The 10,193-nt window shown below is 39.1% G+C and overlaps 1 long non-coding RNA gene across 1 annotated transcript; it reads right to left on the bottom strand.

Moving 5' to 3' along the window:
* Positions 1 to 9,021: 9,021 nt before the first annotated feature.
* On the bottom strand, positions 9,022 to 9,843 carry LOC122777865. The gene is made up of 3 exons (XR_006361371.1): positions 9,777 to 9,843; positions 9,625 to 9,684; positions 9,022 to 9,510 (listed from the first exon to the last, which is right to left on the bottom strand). It is a non-coding gene; the product is annotated as an uncharacterized LOC122777865 (long non-coding RNA).
* Between the last annotated feature and the right edge of the window lie 350 nt (positions 9,844 to 10,193).

Genomic DNA, 10,193 nt, shown 5'->3' with positions numbered 1-10,193 from the left:
CTTCATTTCTATATCTCCTAAGAATTCAATCTTTATATTTCCTTTTAAAACAGCGTCTTTATCAAGGGTTTGGGTGAAAAGGGATAATTAAAGAAAATATCAAGCTTCACACTTGCTGTATGAACTGAGACACCCATATAAAAAGCATTGATCATTGCTTTTCTGTGGCTTTTCTGGTGTGAGGGAATGGTGCGATAACATGCATGGTGCAAATGCAGCCCTGTCTTTCAGATAATGCAACGGAATTCTTTGGAGACTCGGTAAAAGAAGGAGACTTCCCTCGAGAATGAAGAGGAAACAAGAGAAACAGATAACAATCATATCTTTTTTTAAGTTTGTGGAACACGCTGAACCACTATTTTTGCACCGTTGCACATATACCTTATTAAATGATACCATAAATGTGACAAAGTGCTCAGTATTTTTCCTTAGTGGTGTCTATTCATCCAGATGATTTGGGGATTTTTCTTCCTCCTCTCCGATGCCATGTGGGGGGAATCTAATTTAGTTCATGGCGCTCACAGTATTTAAAAATAATAATACGTGTTCCACAACAATGAGCTCTAAGGGACAGATAATCCACCGAAAAAATGGCAACAATTTCCACAGGGACAAGTGGGTGGTTTGACAAATAGTTGAAATTAAAAAGTGAACAATGACGTCTGTTGAACATTCAAGGTAACTGGAGAATGTTTTGGAAAGTCATGAGTGCTTCTGATAAGTGTAGAGAAAAGGACGAAAATAACTTGTGATGTATGCTTCTTCACCTCCCACAGGAACCAGAGAGAGAGAGAAAATACTGCAGTCCATTTGAGATGATGCTCCTTAATCTGCTCTGTATGTAATTTATATGGATGACCACAGCTCTCTGGCTCCACATTGATCAGGTTTCCTCTGGAGATTACTATAATAATAAAGTATCCGACTTTCTGGCTGAGCTGCTGCAAAGAAATATGACGTGCACGACGTTATGTTTTATGAAAGTCTTTGTTGTGTTGCTTTTGTGCATGAAAACATTACGTTATCATTTGGTGAGTTTGGAACCGTGGACCTTTACAACAGTCGGACTGGCTGTATTGTTTGCAACGTCAAAACAAACGTGTCTGAGAGCTCTGACTCTGACATGGGGAGAAGAAAGAATACACATATGAAGGGAGGCAGATGTAAAGGCGATCCAGCACAGGGTGAGGAGCTAAGCTTCTCTGCCTCCCACTGGCGTTTGATAAACCCTGTGAAACCTGCCGAGACACTGAGGGTTCTAGTCAGAATGAATCTTTCATCCTTTAATGACCTTCAAGCTTATCTGAAGGAGCTTTTCATTAAAATCTCACCCTGTCCTTTTCATTAATCGCAGTGTGATTGTCGACACCTTTGATTTCCTGTCACACATATCATCTCCATTTCCGCCCCTGGTCTCGTTGGTTCTTTATCATGCGTTTATCTTGATGATATTTCCTCCTCTCCATGTTGTCATGCCGTGTTGTTATGTTGGATCCAGTTGGAAGCCAAGAATATGGCCTTGCTCCTCTCCGTAAGTCACTGTGCTCGCAACAATAAAAACAAAAGGGGAGCAAAGCGCAGCTCAGCCGTGCAAATGAGATAAATGACTGGAGCTGAGATAAGACTCTGTCCTCGTTGCTCTTGTTAGCTGAGTCAAAACATAACATTGGTGTGATTAAAAAAAAATGAAGCGTATATTCACGTTATTTTTCTGCTGCTTTCTTTTCAAACCTTTAGTATAATGAATTTAAAATCAAACGTCATTCTGTCAATAGAAAACATTTCCGTCACATGTGACCGTCTCTGGCTGCAGTTGTCAAAATGATTTCTCTCTGTGTCTCTCGTTCATCTGTTATCTGTCAGTTTTGTTCCATCACTATGTATTGCTTTACCTTAACCCCCCTCCCTCTGCCTGCAGACGCTCAGTTCATTCATTCTTCTTACTTGACTCAAAGTCTAGTTTATGAAAAACCATCCATCAAATGTTTGCCACAGCCGCATCGTATCTTATTGTTGTTCCAGTCACCACGTGGGTGTCATTTCACCCACAGGTTAGTGATCCCCGTGGCATTTATTTCCTTCCTAACAATTTGCATCGAAATGAAACATCGCAATACAAAAACACGGGAGCGGTCATTGATTATGCCTCTGCTATTTGATGATATTATTGAGTGGGCAGAGTGCAGGCTGAGAGGGAAAACAGCGCTGAGCTCATTATCGCATCTCATTCTGCATAAGTTCATGTTTAATTTGGTTTATTTTTTAATACAGAAGTATTTCTGCTCTTGTTTTACAATAAAAGACATAAAAAAAATCACTTTGCTTTATGTCTGTGCGTTTACCACATGGGAAATACATCTCTGGTCATGCTTTAGAATTGATCCTTAGATGATGACCTGTTATTATTCTGGTCTGTCCCATAATCTAACCTAACAACTAAGTCAGGGTTTTATTTTTAAAACAGCTGCCTTAATACAGACACCTCTTTTTTTATCTTAAACATTGATGTCATTTTTTGCTACTTACTGATTCTGACAGTGTATAAACTGACAGCTCATACCTGATTTATCAGTGTAACAGCAATCATACCCTTTATTTCACAATATCTAATCCTCTTAGTGAGATACACATATATGTATCATGTCATCACCCAGTCTTTTCTGTCTCAAAACCGTGTTCACTTGAACTCTCTCCTAATATGATTCTCACTCGGTTTCAATGAACACTTAAAATGTGTAGAGCTTTTATCATGATACATGAATATTCCACCCCGTGTTGTGTTTTGTTTGCATATTTTGTTTAATTTCAAAGTTAAAACAGGGTTTTTACGTTGTTTTATTGCTGTATTTGCATCTATTTTCTTTTTAAATTTTCTTTTCTATAATATATTCTTATTATCAAGATCTGATGATGCTTTAACTCCTCACTGTAACTGCTCATATTGTTTCATTGACGTTGCAATAAATACAAAATATCTGTCATTAATGAGCAGATAGATATGTGTCACTGTCATGGAGGAGAAATTAACAATTTCATAATTTTGGTTGTTCGTGTATTATTAAATCATAATGAGTGTGTCTCCTATTGGAGAGCCTAAGATTTCTAAATAGATGACCAAGGTTTCATACTTAGTGTCCTTGTCCATGTTCGAAAAAAGGAACTCTGCACACACAGCAGCACAGGCACAGTAAGGATTTGTGTGTGTGTGTGTATTTTTAACAATGTTTCAGTCAATTTCTCAAATCAATACTTGCTTAAATTGGCCCATCTATTTCCCCGAGACAGGAAGAAGAAGAAGAAGAAGACACACACATACATTCTTGCACTACTATCTTAATGAGGTCGCTCACTAACATTTCCTGTATCCCTATAAACGGTCACAACGAAATACCCAAAACTAAGCAATCACCCTCACACAGACCTTTGAGGTAGTGTGGACAAAAATGATTTAATGACACAGAGAACAGCTCAATCTTCACAGAATGTAGAGGAAATCGACTGAGAAAGACATTACATTCAATTATAATGATCTCCCTGTATGCGCCATGAAATGGATTTTTCTTTTGTCACTTGTCATGACCGTTCTTCTCGGAAAAATTCTCATTTTTAATAAGAAGTGTCATTTTGGGACCACGGCAACGATCAAATAGCTAAAAGTAATTTTATGGTATTTTTCGTCGTCTTTAATCTTTTTGTAATCCACAAAATTCTATATTTTATAGCGTCGCTACAGGGCTCGAATCCCATAAACATGCAAGCGCTGGAAAAATACTTCTTGCTATCAGGATTATTATTATTATTTTCTCTTCAAACAGAAGATTATACAAGAGAAGAGACACACGGTCGCATGACAACAACCTCTGTACTTGAGCAACACAGTTTTCTTTCTGCAGTGTTGTTAACACAAAGCAAAACTCAAACAAGTGGACAGTTGACCTCTGACACCCATGCAATACTTAGCATATATGCATATAAGTGTCTTTAGTTTGTGGCTTTACAGAGACTCTGCTTCACACTCAAAATCAAACAGCTTGTCGTCCTTTCTCCTGTTTAGCATTCTCTACCTCTCTTGACCCTCACATTTTGCTCTCTTGGCACATCCCCCTTCATTCTGTGCCGTCCTCCATCTGCTTCTCTTTGTCTTTCTGTGTAACATAAGTCTGTGACATCTTCTTTCGCTCTAGTTTCCTCGTCACTCACATCTGCTCATTCTCAAACATGCTCACACACACACACACACACACATACATATACATATGCTGCAACCTTAATGTGCAGGAGGACACGTGTTACGAATGTGTCGTTCCAATGTCATGGTCACATTATTATTAATGGGAAGTGTTGTTGGCGGTATCAGAGTCATTTATACCAAGGACTGCCAGATGTTGTGTCTCATTTTAAAATCTCATGTGATGTGACCTTCAAAACATTTTTTTATCATAGATCACTTAAAAACCGTCACACTGTTTAATGTATTTAGTCACCGTGGTGATTATGAATGTGTCCATGTTCCTGTCACTCTCCCTGTGCGACCCCCAACACACCTGCTGCTGACACACTATCATCATTTGATTTAAATCTGAGTCCAACATGAACCTGCAGGGGGCACTGTTCTCTGTCTTTCATTTGGCAGAGCAGTACTGGCAACACTTCTTTTTCTGGAGCTACCGGAGGCGGGGGACTCGAGTCACGTGACTTGACTTAAAGGAATACTTCACCAATTTGCATTTAGCTTTGTATTAATAGAATAGTATTTATGAAAAACTGTGCTTCCCAAACTCACTTTCCCCCAAGTCGAGAAATCACCAGTGACACTTGTTCCGAGGCTTCTGAGGCTTGAAACTGCAACACTAATTTCACACTTTTTAGACCCACTCGTAGGGGGGCGGGACCTCATTCCCAAAATGTAAACAGTGTCCGCCATCTTTGCTAACAGTTACGCTAACAGGACCAAGTGTCACTGGTGAGCACATAACAAAGAACAGAGGGAAACTGAGGCTGGGAAGCACAATATTTCAAAAAATACTACCCCTATTATAGTAATACAAAGCCAAATGCAAATCTGTGAAGTATTCCTTTAAGGCACAAATTTCAAGACTTGGGACTTCCTTGGTTACTAACACTGGTTGTTTTTTTAGCCTAATATTTGAAATGTATTTCCATGGTTTTAGGTAGGGCTAATGACAATATTGTTTAATCTTTCCAAGTGAGGAATTAGTCAATGTATTGTTAAATTAATAAAGAATTGCATTTATTTTGGAAGGGAAAATTCACATATCTGCATAACCCTAACTCTATTTCCATGTTTTTAAAAGTGAGGTCTTAGGAAGCTGCAGTGTCACCCACACTGTTAAACTTTTCACTGTATATGTACATCAAAGATTTACAGTGCACCTTATAGTCATTGAATAAAGTTAAATTTGTGGTGCTTTTTCCATAATGACAGAAATCCCCAGTTCTAAACTAGTTATTAAAACTAGTTATTACTGTAAAATAAATTGACTGTTAAAACATAACCTTTCGCCAGCCGTCTGCAGTTAATGAGCTGGCGTTGAAAAATGACGACCACTTTGTGCCTGTTGGTTTGCCGCTTCAGACTGAGCCCTCAATCTAATTTAAGAGGGTGTCTGTTCCATAAAGATATAGCATTAATGTTTTATGTGGCTTAACATAATGCCACAAAGCATTAGGGAGCAACAGGAGATGAGATGAGAGGGCAGGAAGGTGAGAGAGGCGGGGAAAGGAGAGGAGAGGGGATGAAAATATGAGGATAAATGGACGGAAGAGAAAACATGAGCGGAAAAATGGCAGTGTATGTCTTCATTGGGACAATCTGTCTGTCACTGATTAGCCAAATCCAAAGTTTACCTAATGTTAAAGCTAATGTAGTATTATTTAGCAAGTTGTGTGGCTTCTCTGACAACAACACATCTCGTATACAGTCTCTTGAACATTAACTGGTCCATTTGTGTGGTGTATGTGTTGTTCTAGTATTAGGGCCAAAGTGAAGAGAAAAAAATATTTAATCTTCAGAGAATAAAGTCGTAATAATATGAGGGGAATAAAGACTTAATATTATGAAAATAATGTCGTAATCCTTCGGGAATAAAGTCATAATATTATGAGAATGAACTCATAATTATTATTCACGCAAAATCTCAAATGATCCGCCGCAAACTGCGTCAGGATGTGGAACGCAGACCACTTATGAAGTTATAGTTTGGTTTGGGCTTCACAAATAAGGAAATACTCAGTCTTTTGGCACATCAGCACCACATTACCATCAGCATCAGGACTTTGAAAGAAGATTGTGAAAGAAACTGAGTCTGTTTCAAAGAAAGAATCACACAGACATGGATGGAATCATCATCTTTTGTCGAGGAGGAAATGGCTGGTTGCGTCCACATATGTCATGTTCTCAAAGGCGTGTGGTGTTTTGACGGGGGCAGATTCTAACCTGTACCCCTTTTAACAGGATCATTGTCACTGGAAACACAACAGATTTTAGCCACTCATCCATTAAAATCCGTAGATGCTTAAATCTTTGATATCTTAAAAAATTATGTTCATCAATGCATCTTCATATAATAGACAGCCATTTTCCTCTGGAAAAAAGTTCAAATGGCAAAATAAAGTGGCAAACGTGTCATCACAGAATAGGCTTAGATTTTACTACTTGACTAGAATCAGTTTCAGTTGGGAGCCACGTTTTCTTTGAAAGCAAGCCTGTCCGTTTTTAATATGTGTTTGTAATCTCCTGTAAACACTCCTCATCCTCCTTATACCAGCAGCCCTTTCTGGTTTTAGCCATGTATTATAAGCCTGGCTTTAGGTGCCTCCATGAGATTGAAATGTAAATTCTTCCATTTACCTGATTTATTCCCTTATACCTGCAATGTTAATTACATTCCCATCAGTCACAGCTGAGGTTATAAATTCCAATTTGGAATATTAGCAAGCTAAAAGGTTAACTGCGACGGGGAAATGTCACCATCTTGTATGAACCTGACAGGACGTGAGTGACAGATATGAAGGGGAAGCAAATATTTAGATTTCTTGACGAACGAGTGAGAGTGTTAAGAGGAGACATCAAGGGCAGAGTGGGAGAAGGCGGAGAGATATCAGAGCGATGTGTGACCAAAGGCAATATTCATGCAATCAACGCCATGTCAAAGGACCTGCTCTCTTTATCTCTCCGTTTTCTACTCTTTACCACCTCTCTCCATCCCAGTGTTAGTCTCTGACTTCAATACAGATCAATACTAACATGTTTAACTGACAGAGAAGAAGAAGAAAGCAATGACTTCAATTCTGCCACTTTTAACTACTCGAGGTCATAGAGTAAGTCAGAGTTGTTTTTTTTAACCCTAACCTTAACCTAACCACACATCAAATTTTAATCTTAAATTGAATTTGCTCCTCAGAATAATGTTATGTCTCATTTTGGTCTCCATGAGGACTACTGGTCCTGACAAGATTGGTGTTTTGTCAAAAAAAAAGTCCTTTGCTGTCATGTCATATCATTATTTTCATCCCAAGATAGATTGTGAACAGGAGCGAGCCTCCTGCTGTGTGTAATCAGGGGACAGACTGACAGTGTGACAGGTTCAAAATAGTGTACTGGACATGTCTTCATGGCCCCGACATTGGTATTCATGCCCACCAGCCACCAAGATGTCCTTACATGAAGTCACTCATTCATGCACAGGCATTCTGACATTCTGCATTTGCACAATGCTACAAATCCTGCACACAGTTTCAAGCTTTTATCCTATAATTTGATTTAACCTTTCCTGCTTTCAGACTCCCCAACAACGTTTCATGTACATGTTTGTAGATGTTTGTAAACATCACTTATTCCAGCTTCCACTGAAGCAGGTGACAGGTCCTCAATAAAGACTTAAATTATCATAAGACCTGCATTAATATTTATTGATTTACTGCTAGCAGTGGAACAACGTAGGTTACTTTTCTGAACACTGAGTTGAAGAATAATGATGTACAGGCTCAAATTATAGAAATATGTGTAGGTTATAGTATATTTTTTGAATTACCTTATCCAGCGAGCGCTGCAGGGGGAGCTGGAGGTGATCGTCTTCTTGGGTGAATTTTATGTCTGAGATTGACCTTTTAAAATGGCTATGTAGTGCTTTCAAGTACAATCAATCCATCAAACAAACAATTATTTAAAATCTGTCAGATCCAGTGGAATTGATTTGATCTTAGCTCTTAGCCACGTGGCATTGAGACTTTGTCTAGACGTCCATTAAGTGCTTTGATTTTTGGCAGCCAAGAGCATTTTTTTGGGCCCATGTTTGCACGGATAGTTACGTTTATCTTACTTCCTTTCTCTCTCTCTCTCTCTCTCTCTCTCTCTCTCTCTCTCGTCTTGACTCACCCTCATATCCCTTCCCACACCTTGAATTATCCATGTTGCTGTGTGTGCTTTATACATGATAATGCCTCCTTGATGCTATAATAAAGATGAAAAAGTTATGTTCTCCTGTCTGTTACATGCACCCACCCACCCACACACACACACACACACACACTGGTTTGATCCGAGTGAGTCACACTGATAGTACTTAAGGTTGGGGCTGTTGTGAGTAATTCATGGTTGAGTGTAACATAAGAGAATATGAGAGTGGTCAGACATTAACCTTTATTCTACAAAAGTAGAATGAGTGAACCAAGGATTACAACCACTCTGATGAATTAGTCACAGTAAAATACACAGTAAATGGTTAAAAAAAAGCTCCTTTGAGTCAAGTTCATTTTTAAACCCAATGGCTCAAGATCAAGTGGTTAAATCAATAATTGATGGTCTTCAGTCTGAATGTGTGATTGGGTTGAACACACCAGACAGAGGAAATCAAAGAAACTCTCATAGCTAAAGCGTATCTTCATTTGGATGAAACTTTACCCTTTGCTCCCCAGATGTAGATAAATGTGTTTGAATTTCTTAAATCCACCATTCTTCCCAAATGTCAGCTTCTTAGAAATGGATATAAAAAGTATATATTGTATTTATTTATTCAGCTTTATTGTCACTGTTTGTGTAGCAACAGGACATTGGATGAAGGGCTACAATACAGTATGTATCTACAGCGGTATATACTAGACAACACGTAAATCAATATGTCAGATAATGTGTCTCTTCGCCCGCTGTTTTCGTCTTAAAAGTGAAGATGGTGGATCGCTGTTGTTTCCCCCAAGATGTCAAAACAGTTGGAACTGGGAGAACATTTAACTGGATTCCCACAGATCCAGAATGATGGCAGAGGTGATTTTAGGCTGCATTCACACCAAACGCAGATGATGCGATGCGGTGTTTTCTGGAATCACCGGGCTCATTGGCTTAAACAGCTACCGGCATCTGAAGCCCATGACGAAGGCTTGGGCAGTTCAGGGTATCGCTTTCTCCTCCAGTTTTAGCAGGGTCTGGCCGCCAAGTATGTGACGTCATCTGGAGAATCTTGGCACTGATTGGTCTTTGCCTCAATGTGAATTCTGCGGCAAAGTTGACCATTTTCAAGTCATGAATTGGAGCTAATGATGCACGCTTGATCTATATCAATATTATTTGTACAGTGCGAGATCATAACACACATTATCTCAACTCACTTATATCCTTTGAAGGTCATAGCTGAGTTGAACTAATTCCGGATGATATTGGGCAAAAGGCTGTGTAAACTCAGAAAAGATCACCAGTTAATCACAGGGCTAGATATGTAAACAGATGTTGGACTGTGGGAGAATACCCACACAAAACTCACAGAAACTCCACACAGTCAGGCCACAGCTGAACAGGAATTCAAAGGTCGCCCTCCATTCCATCCTGCGTTAGCTAAGCTTTAGCGCTGTCATGTGATTTGCTGGTGCTTTCAGGCACAGCAAAGCCATGGGGCAGCAATTTCAGCTTTGGATTTGTTCACATCCAGAGCAACACAATACATACATTGTGTGTGTGGGATGTGACCTGGAAAAAGCTGCAGTGAAGTCAACAATGCAATATGTCATTTTTCTGCAAGATCCATGTCTTTATAAGGGAGGTCAAGTCATTTCTTTCCTGCAGGCTGACCTCAATCTGTGTGTTTTACCTTTAAATCCTCAAAACACTACAACACAAAGCTCCAGTTTAATCTTGTCTTGATTAAATGACACAGTCTACTGGACATCAATGCTGTTTTAAC

The sequence above is a fragment of the Solea senegalensis genome, linkage group LG11, assembly GCF_019176455.1.
Source record: "Solea senegalensis isolate Sse05_10M linkage group LG11, IFAPA_SoseM_1, whole genome shotgun sequence".
NCBI lineage: Eukaryota > Metazoa > Chordata > Actinopteri > Pleuronectiformes > Soleidae > Solea > Solea senegalensis.
The sequence above is the reverse complement of the archived record's forward strand: the minus strand, read 5'-3'. Positions and strand labels throughout refer to the sequence as shown.